Raw genomic sequence first — 10,465 nt, 5'->3', positions numbered from 1 at the left:
TGGGACTTCAGCCTTCCGACTGAAATACATCAGCTCAGGAGATGACAAAACATGGGCTCCACCACAGCCAAGGTTTGGGTTACTCTAGAGGCAAAGTTGTGATGGATACAGGAGTACAGCTCTGAGAGTCAGTTTACTTTCTATGTACCACCACAGATGTGAGTTTCTCCCTTCCCAACCTTTTCTCTTTTATAATCTAAAATACGCAAAACCTGCATTTCTGGAAATCGGATTGGAAATTTCTATTAATTGATTCTGCCAACAAAGCCAGTGAGAATAGAGAAGAATTTCACATGGAAATCCAGCAGCCACCATCTCTTACAACAAACATAAAGTCAGGATCCCCTTATTACCCACACAGAAGTGATTTCCCTCAATCTAAGCACTCATGCTCTGCTGTCAGTCCTGGGCTGTCTGTTCTCCTAGCACTTCCTCTGCTCACACTAGTAGCACAAAGCAGCTGTGATGAATCAGGGCTACAAATAGGGATTTTATCCACAAAGCAAGTACAAATCATTAATAGAAATTACCTTAGTGTATGACTTGGCTGCTTCTTGTGATGCAGCTACATATGTCACAGCATGTAGGAGAAAGAGGCACAGCAGATGCTACTGGAAGCAAAATCCTGAGAAGGAAAGATGGCATGTTGCTAGCAGCTCTGGTTAGAGGGGGATGAAAGAAGAAGATGCAGCACTTACTGGACCTGCTGCTGTTGCTATTGAAGCATCTGCTCCATTACCATGATTAAAGAATGCGTTTCCACTTCTACTGCTGCATCTTCCCTGTTTTGCTTTTTCTCTGCTTCGTTTTTTTTTATTATTTTCTCGTGAATGAAAGGAAATCTATAAAGTCTCTAAACAGGTTCACATTATGGGAACACAGGGAGGGTGCAGGGATGGGAGGAAAGGATTCCTACGCAGAGATGCATCAACACTCTCCTTGAGTATGTAACAAGTTAACGATCCATTTAAAAATAAAATCTTGACCACCAGTTAATAAGGCCTCCTATAGCAAATTCCAGCATAAACAAACACTCACAGAGCAAGTGCGGAGTTCAGGATAGGGTCAGAGTATTTAAGGCAGATAAGTGGGAAATCTGGATTCTAGTCCATACTTTCCCAGGCTGTAGCATCCTAAAATACCATATCTAATTAATCAGAACATCTTTCTGACTCACTCCTCAACAATTACCCAGGCAGGGAGAAATAGCATGTAATCAAAGGCTGTAAAAGGGTCCTCTTGTACTCTATGCTCCTCTTGTACTCATTGAGAACATAAAACATCATTTAGTGACTAGATGCAGACTGCAAGGGTATCAGATTAAATCAGGAGAATATGGTAAATTTTCTGTGGTGGGGTAGCAAAGTCAGTTTGAGCTGAAATTTGTCTGCACTGGTCTGTGCCAGAGGAAAGGGAGTGCCAGCCTTCCCAACAAGGACCTGCTGACAAAAATCAGGGCTCAAGCCTGATGGCAGCCGGAGGGAAATGTCCCAACAGTAGAAACCAGTGACAATGTCCAGTCCATAAAGCCTCAGTCTCCCTGTCCCCAAAGGAGGAGCTGCTCATCACCACGGTGAAGGTGGCCAGAAAACTGAATTGGCTTTTATTTATAAAGTTTTTGACGCTTTTTTCCCTGCAGGCTGTGTGTGTATCCATCTTCACACACATACCCCAGCATATCCTCCCACACTACCTGCCCTATCAGGAGCCATGAAAGCATCTTAAAATCATGGCCCCCAGCTGTCCAGCTGTGGGTGATGGGGCTTGTTGTGACTCTGACACACAGGGGAGAAACCTTGCTGCACACAGACCTCACTCCAGAAAAATGAATGAGTTAAAGCTGTCCTGACAGATGTCTTCAAGGCTTTGTCCTGCAAGGGCTATCAGCATGGAACAGCACATTTAAAGCAAGAGTTTAGCTCTTCTAAATTACACCACAATACCTGAAAACACACCATAAAGTCTTAAACCACTTTGGGTCTAGAACAGCTCTAAGGATATTAACTCCTTAACATGGTTAAGGCTCTCGTTTGCCATGAGGGCCTGATCCAAAGCCCAGCAAAATCCCTTAAATGATTTCCATTGACTCCAATAGGATTTGCATCAGGCTCTAAATCCTTAAAGCAAAGCTTGAAGCAGTTACCTCATTCTGCCCTGGAGCTTTGAAATCCTTAAGCAGTCTTAAAGGAAGCTTTGACTTGATTTGTTAATCACAATGAAGCAAAAACCATGCCAGGTGCCATTGCTAAGCCCCAAACTACCTCTGAAGATATAGTTTTCCTTTGTCTCTATTTGCTTCCTACATGGTTTATAAAAAACCCCAAGCAGCCAAGAAAACTAATTAGAACCCCTGATATGCAACATTCATATGCTTAATTTTAATCAAGTGAGAAACTTTCCTGAATAAGTAAGTTATACAAAATTAAGCACATGCTTAATTAAGCAGTCATATGATCAAGACAACTAGGGGAAAAGCAGTGACACTGCATATAAGCAGAATGTTGCCACGTGTAAATAACACAAAAAAAGGGAAACAATGGGTTTAGTTCAGTGTCATCAGTTACAGCAGCTGCAGGTGAAACCTACAGAGCTGGGACAAAATGGGTTTTTAAGAGGCAAAGTGTCCCTGTAAGCTCTTTCTACTGAAGAACTTCAATGTTTTGCAGAATTTGGGCTAAACATAAGATCAACCAGACCTTGATGGAGAAACAAAGATTCCCAGTCACTACTGGCTCCACATTATACAGCCTCTGCTGAAATAACTGCCCCTAATTTGGTACATGCTGAGCATTTGCCCTGTGTGGATTTGGTGATAGGGTGATCTGGAACTTGATTTACATGAGCATGAGTGAGGCAAGTGCCCAAATGACATCTCTATTTTACCTTGATTGTACCAGGCTTTTTTAAAAATTTACTCCACTGCTTTGGTTTCATACCATCAATGCAGAAAGTAAAGCAGGAAAAGAAAATCTCCATGTAAGTTACAAATTCATTTGCTGCTCAGAGAACTTGGCCCAAAAATGAGTGATAAAGGCACAAAATGAGATACCCAGAAAGTATGAAGGATGATAGATGGGAACTGACCCAAGGTATCTGAAACAATCTGAAAGCATCATCTCTTATTTCTCTAGACAATGTTCTCATGGCCAAACAGGCAATAACCCCCCTTTCCAGCAGGCTGAACAGGAGCTTTGTAGAGTTCCATTTTGACTTACATGCCTACATCCTCTTTCAAATGCTTAAGTCCTTACGTGGTTGTTGGTCTTGCCTCAGGAATGAAGTGATCCAATTAACTTCTAGGGCACAACCCCACACTCAAAGCAGAGACAGCCAGGGTAGGAGGGCTGACTGATCTGTGCTAATGTTCTTTCTGGAACAAGCACATTTTCTCACCAGCACTGGATCATGTTATGTTAACTTCCAGGAGAAGTTGGATGTTTTTGCCTCCCTTTCCATTACATGGTATGAAGTGTCCAAACAGACTCAACATAACAGCCTTGTGCCTGTGCAGGTAGCACTGGTGCTTGTCTGCTACAGAGAAGAAGCCAAAGTTATTTTAATGACTGATGGATTCAATTTCTATGGCCATTTTTAGTACCTGGGTACTGTGATGAAAATCAACCACAGGAAGAACTCAATTTTGTTTTTCATTAATATTCACTTTGTTGATAGGAACAGATGATTTTGGGGAGCTCAGATGCCCTTTTAATTTATAGCTTTGCAATGTGGAACAGCTATCTTCCACTTTCAAGTAAGTAAATCCTGCATCTCATTTCTTGTGTGTTTATTTTTACATTATTACAAATGGAACTCAGTCTTCTGAATTTTCTATCAAAAAAAAAAAAAGTGGAGGGAAGTAAATACTCTTTAAAAAAAAGCTAATGTTATAAACATTATAAAATATAAAATGACTATTAATATTAGTCATTAAATATCATAATTCTGTCTCTAATTTCTAGAAATAATAGAAAAAAAGGTAAAACATGTGCTTGATAGAAATTACTACCAGATATGAGACCTGCAATGTTCCCTTGAGCTCTGGCCAGGAGCTCCATTCCTCTTCACATCATGAAGCTTTCTGCAGAGTCTGGCTAAGGCTTCTCTCGGTAGCTTTACATTAATATATGTGGATTTTTTGGAGAGATCAATACAACACCCACAAAATTCAACCTCCTATTCACAGTGATCTTCAGGTCTTAGGGGAGAAACACTACTTTTCAGCTGGATGCAACATATTTTGGAACTGTTTTCTTCCTTCTTAAGCCTCACTTTATATTTTTAACACATTGTCAGAGACTGAAATATTATATTTTATGACTTAAACATTTTCTTAAAGGACTTTTAAAACTGTATTCCAAAAGCTGCAGAGAAGACCAGCACACCCTGAATGGGGCCCTGACTGAGGCCTTACACCACTCGCTGATGGAGATAAGATAAAGTAACAACTCAGGGCTGGGGACATTCACTGAGCACAGGTTTAACACCTCCAAGATGAGGACCACAGCCCAGGGCTATCAGCTGCCAGGCTCGAACAGACCCTGGAACCAAAGAGTGGGGGAGGAGAGACTTTGGGTATCTTGGAAAAGCCTCTGGTCAGAGGCGCAGTGACCGCCCTTCCTCCACTGTGCAGAGCCCAGCTGAGGGCTCCTCACCAAGGGGGGGAAGCTTATCCACAGCAGGAGGGGGTGACATGGCCCATCAAAGGATCCCCCCTCAAAGGGGTCCCCAGACCCTGCACCAGAGATGATGCAACAGACCCTCAGTGTTGCAAGGGACAGTGTCGAGCTGGCCCCTGCAAGAGGAGGCACGTGGGTGTTCCCACCTGGCCCAAAGTGTGCATTAATCCACGGGATTCTGCACTCTTTGGTGTGTGGCGTGGTGGCCACGGCGACGACGGGGGACCCTCAGCACCAGCAGAGCAGATGGAGGGGAGCAACGAGACATCGTTGGGACCCTGGGATGGGTGATTTGCTTCCATCTAACCCCTGTCACCTCTCCCTGCTCCCCCACCCCCCCACACACACTTCCTTCTTCTATTTCTTTCTCTCTTTTCTCTTCCCTTCTCTTTGCCTCTCTACTACTAAATAAAATACATCAATTTTTTGGCAACAAAATCTAACCTCGTTTGGTTTTAATCTTGTTTCTGGGGATATTTTGAACCTTCTAAGTTCTTTCTGGTTTATGCACAGAGACTTAGCTTGCTTTGCTTGTCTGGGTTTAAACTGGATCGTAACACACATTCGGCTTCTAGCTGGTTTGGCTCAGAAGTGACCTGAGCCTACTAAGGTGACAGAAATAAGTGCTCTAGATACGTAAGTGAACTGCAGCTTTATGACCCCCACCACTACTACTAGCACCAGGAGAAATTAAAAAAAGCCATTACATTTCCACTCAGTGCAAAACACCTAAGACTGAAATGAAGTAACACACCCAGTATCTTGATACATTTTGATCTATATCATCTATTTTCTTGGTTTCATTATCTAATCATGCTAAACTAAAAAGGACAAGGCTAGCTGGTTTTATCAGACACAAGGAGAATAATTGACACTATCAGCTTTGTCCGCATTTAAAATTCAGGGAGATTGCATATTCGTGTTTAGGAAAATGTGGTTTAGAAGTGGCTATTTTTACTGTTGATCCCAAATGAAAGACTTCTCCCCTTCCCCCTTAACAGTGTCCAATTTGCTTCTTGAATTTACTGATGAGTCCCTTGGTTTCACTCTCCCACGTGAAAGCTAAGTGGGAATCCATGAGAAAGCAGACTGGACATACTGTCTGCTCCTGAAATTTAGGACCACCAGATGCAGACAGGACATTTCCAATTACCAGATAAGTTTAGAATACCATCAGGTATTCTAATACCGTCAGGTTACCACTGGAGACTATTAGGTCTTTCCATAAATTCCTCGACTTTAACACTGAAATGAAGCCATTCTGCCTTTGATGTCTAAAATAGCCTGTGGTGCCATGCTGAAATAATTTAGATTAGAGCCCAGGGACTATGACAGGCCTATTTTTGTTGTCTATCCCTAAAGGTTAAGGAACAATTTTGTAGCCCACATCATCCAGAAGAAAGATAAAAGTTCCATAACTAAACCCGCAGGACTGTTTCCAACTACACATCTCTACCACACCTTGGCATCTTCCCTGGCATCTCCCTGCCTAAGTCATGGTGACAAAGCAAAGAAGAAACTTCCTTCTGGAGAGGTTAACCCTCAGTTACATTGGAGGCAGTGGTCTCATGAGTGGCAGGCAGCTGGGCTGCCATTTGATAAAGTGTGGTAACTTTTTTTAGGAGACAAAGTAAGAAATAGGAGCTGGAAAAAAACTCATGGGAGAATAAAACACAATGTGATGAGAAGAATGGCAAAGTGCCGTGTAAGATTGCAGTCCTCACCACAACAGCAGACAATCGTGTGCTGGTTATTGCTCTGGCCACCATACTGTTAGAACCAGAATATCACTGCCTGAATTATTGTTACATAAAAAATGCTACAGATAATTGAAAATCATACTATTCAGACTCACCTGCCTTTTCAGAAGATGAAAGGCAGAAATGATGAGTAGATAACAACCATGGAGGTGCACTGAGACATCACTACTGAGGAGCAGGAATCTCCCCCTGCAAGCTCTTCAGCTCAGCTCTGAACAGTGGTACTTATGATTCAGCTCATATTCACTCTATCCTCATTTATAAGATAAATAATTTTGAGATGTATCTAAAATTACTTTACAACCTTTTAATCACTGAAAATTGTGTATAATTATTATACCTGCACTCGGGTGCCAAGATCTGCTGTGAAATACTTGGCTGCTCAAAGTGTGTGGAGGAAATGCTTCAATTCCACATTAATTAATGAATTTTTATCCCCACTCCTGTCCATTAACAGCCACCATGCTTTTGCTGTGAATGGTCATTATTACAGACTGAAATAGGAACATAAATTTACTGATAATGAAAGTGTCACTTGGAGGGGCAGTCCATCATCCTGTGTGCTGATATGGTGAGACCTTTTTTTGCTGTCTAGCATCTTTGCCTTTTTTCTGAAGGGCTGCCATGTAAGGAAGGGATCCATTATTTGTAGACACCCACGAAACATCCCTTTAAATAAAGTAGGAATGATTTCCAGTATTCCAGGAAATATTGCATAGATTTTAAAATTGCCCTCTCTTCTTAGCAGACATTGCAGGTCTTCACCAGGAGAACATCCCTGACCTCCTTGCTGTTGAGATTGTTAGCCAGGTTGGTTTTGTGTTGGTGTTCTTTGCTGGCTTATTTTTTTGACAAGGAGTGTTGACTCTTGAAGCAAATTACCTGGTTGACTTAATCCTTGTGCACCACTAAATAGAGAGATTTCAGTTGATGTTCTGCATCTCTGGACCATATGGAACCAAGCTCAAGTTGTCACATTTTCTGCATTTTAATTATTTAACCCATTAAATTCACTGGATGGGCTCTCATAGTATCTCATCTGTTAATTACTTTATTAGATACAGTGTATGATATGATGCACATAGCATGAAAATTCATAAAAACAGGCCTTAGTGTAAAGCATTGCATTAGCACATCTCAAAACATAAAAAATAAAATACAGGTATAAATAATCTTGAAGAGAATCTCCATTTTACCCTGGGCTCATGTACTGTTACTTCTTTTATACAGTATATAACTACACAATTAGTATTACCTAAATTATGGAGTGCTTGAAAAGGTCCTCTTTCAAGCTGAAGTGTCTGGATGAAACCTGGTGGTTTTCCAAAGCCTGTTCAGTTTGTGTGCAGCTGGACACTTATGTTTAAAAACAGTACCCATATGCAACTGAATAGAGCAAATTGCCAGTTTTTCTTTTTAATCAAGCACATCATACACAAATCATGTTTAAATAGCAGCAAGACTGTAGTGCCTGCATACATATATGTTTCTTAAATACACCTGATCTTTACCCAGTACCCCTTGCCTGAAACGACATTATTGAGATATTCCTTTCCCAGTCAAAGCAATCAGTGTGATGAGACAGCTGCAGAGGCCAGCAGCAAGCTCCACGACAGCCAGCCTCTGCATCCGTGCAGTGCTCAGCCAACTTCAGAGCCTAAATGATGCTTTGTGAGAGCTGCTTACTTCTCAAGGAAATAGCTAAGAACTCATTTGATGCTTGAAAAGGCAAGATAACCAATAAGTTGTGAGAGAAAGGAAGTTATTTGCAGGATTCTTTCTTTTGGCTTTCTCAAGTGGTGAGATGTGGCACAATTATACATGTGATATGTGCATGTCTAGGATTTTCCCTGCAGGTCTTAGCCAAAATGCCCATGTCCTTCAGTAGTGTGTGCCTTAACAATTTCAAGCCACAAAGGAGTAGTTGCCTGAACCCTTTGCCTGTGTCCAGCATATAGAGAACACCAAAACACTGAAAGTGTTTACCCAAATACTGCAGCACAGCACTGAGGATCCCCAGCACATTAAGGCATTTTAGGGCACAGTATTTCGCAACAAAACCTTTGGGCTGAATTCTTGTGAATAAAGTCTCTGGATTGAGAAATATTTCAAGCAACTTAATTTAACCACCTTGGTCTCCTCAAATCATTCTTAATACCTCACCAAGGCACAGGCTGCCAGGCAGCTGTGGGAGGGGGCAGGCACCCAAGCCCCAGCACCCGGGTGTCCCACCCTGTGCACCAGACCCCAGCAGGGACTCTGGAAGGTCACTGGTGGCCTCACTGGCTCCTGGTCTCCCGCAAGAAAACTGCACTGTGATTACTACTGCTCTCTCTGTGGGGCTGGGAAAGGAATATCGCTGCTTGCGGAGCTGTTGGGTACAATGACAGCAGAGCAGAAACAGCCCCCAGAAAGGACCCACATTTGGTGCAAGGGGTACATTTTACATAGGTTGAGGCTACATAGTAAAACCTGAAGGCAAAAATTATCACCTAGAGATGGCTCCTGGGGAAATCATAATTGAGATTCTATGTCTGAAAACAGATGTAGGGACTTCCTCACAAAGTTTGCCCTCACAGCTTTGCTTCTGTCTTCAGAGGCCAGCAAAGTCCACAGCTCACTGAGAGTGATGAACACTTTTGCAGTGTTTTCAATAGATGCAGGATGTGAAAAGACTCTCTCAGATGTGGTTGAACTCTGCACTGGATAGGCAGCTCCAGCAGAGGATGGAGGACAAAGGAAGTGCTGTGGCCTGCAGACACCATTTGAAGGAAGCTGAGCCCAAAGGATGCAAAGGGGGGCAGAAGAAAGGAAGTATGAAAAAGCAGGAGTGTCCCTTCACACAGTGTGCATCTGGGGGCAAGGGAGGAGGCAGAGCAGGACCAGCACTCCTGCACTTGGCATGCTGAATAACAGCAAGGAACATCCTCAGCAAGTTACTCTCCCCACCCTAAGAGCTGCCTTTGTTACTGGGGCATGGCTGGAGCAGCCAGAGGGCAAGAAAGTAGCCTAACACATTTCACATAACTGCACAGTTTTCTCATAGCATAAATGAATAAATACCATTAAAAGATGCATTTTTTACAGTTCTTCATTAACAAGTATAATAGCATGTGGTTAGATCAGTACTGTATAAGTAAGATCTTTTTCCTTGTCAATTTACATTATAAAAACATCTCATGCATAAAAAAAGTGGAGGGTTATACCAGTGGAATTATACACAGTAGTGTGTGTTTCCATATACTCAGGTTAGTACATATTTACACGTACAATGCACACAGGATTATGCTGGGGCCAAACACTAAAAGAAAACATGCGGTAAATGGTTGCTTTAATAAGTCCTGTTCCATTGAAAGGAAATAAAACCTGAGTATTAATGAGATATAATTATATATTTAAAATCTTTTCCCTTGTGCAGTATACAGAATTAATGCCAGTAAACTCACAAACTGCAACATTCTACTCCATTACATCTGCAATGATTAGAGATAGTTTGAACATCTGGCATATAATCTGTGATAGAAAACAGCATTCTGCACTTTAATGGACGTCTGGAGGCTACACATATCTGATTTTATTTCTTTGTGTTAACTCTTTCCTAGGAGGAAGAGAAGATCCAGTGCTTGAGCACCTTCTTTCTGTCTTTTGATGAAGTTGCATGTAGCACTGATATTTAGCTGCTTTCAGGCTACTTATGTTTTAAATATCTAAACTAAAAAGGGACCCACAGAGATTTCTGAGAGGCTATTTATAACATAGACAATTGAGCAGCATAAATATTAATGTGTTAAAACCCAAGAAAGTCATCCAATGAAAGCCACAATATTTTCTTCATTTTCAGTGACTCCAGAACATAAAAATGAAGCAGCATTTGCTGTTTCTTCATTATTTCAAAGACTTCGTGAATATTCTCCCTTAATTTGGTTTTCTTTTAGAATCTTGTACATGATAAACTGGGGTTACCAATATTTGTACATTTTTGATGTACCCTAACTGTAAGTATGTAAAGGCTTCTTTGACTGGCACTGA

Source organism: Corvus hawaiiensis, chromosome 12, assembly GCF_020740725.1.
Source record: "Corvus hawaiiensis isolate bCorHaw1 chromosome 12, bCorHaw1.pri.cur, whole genome shotgun sequence".
Classification (NCBI taxonomy): Eukaryota; Metazoa; Chordata; class Aves; order Passeriformes; family Corvidae; genus Corvus; species Corvus hawaiiensis.
This window is presented reverse-complemented; position numbering follows the sequence as displayed.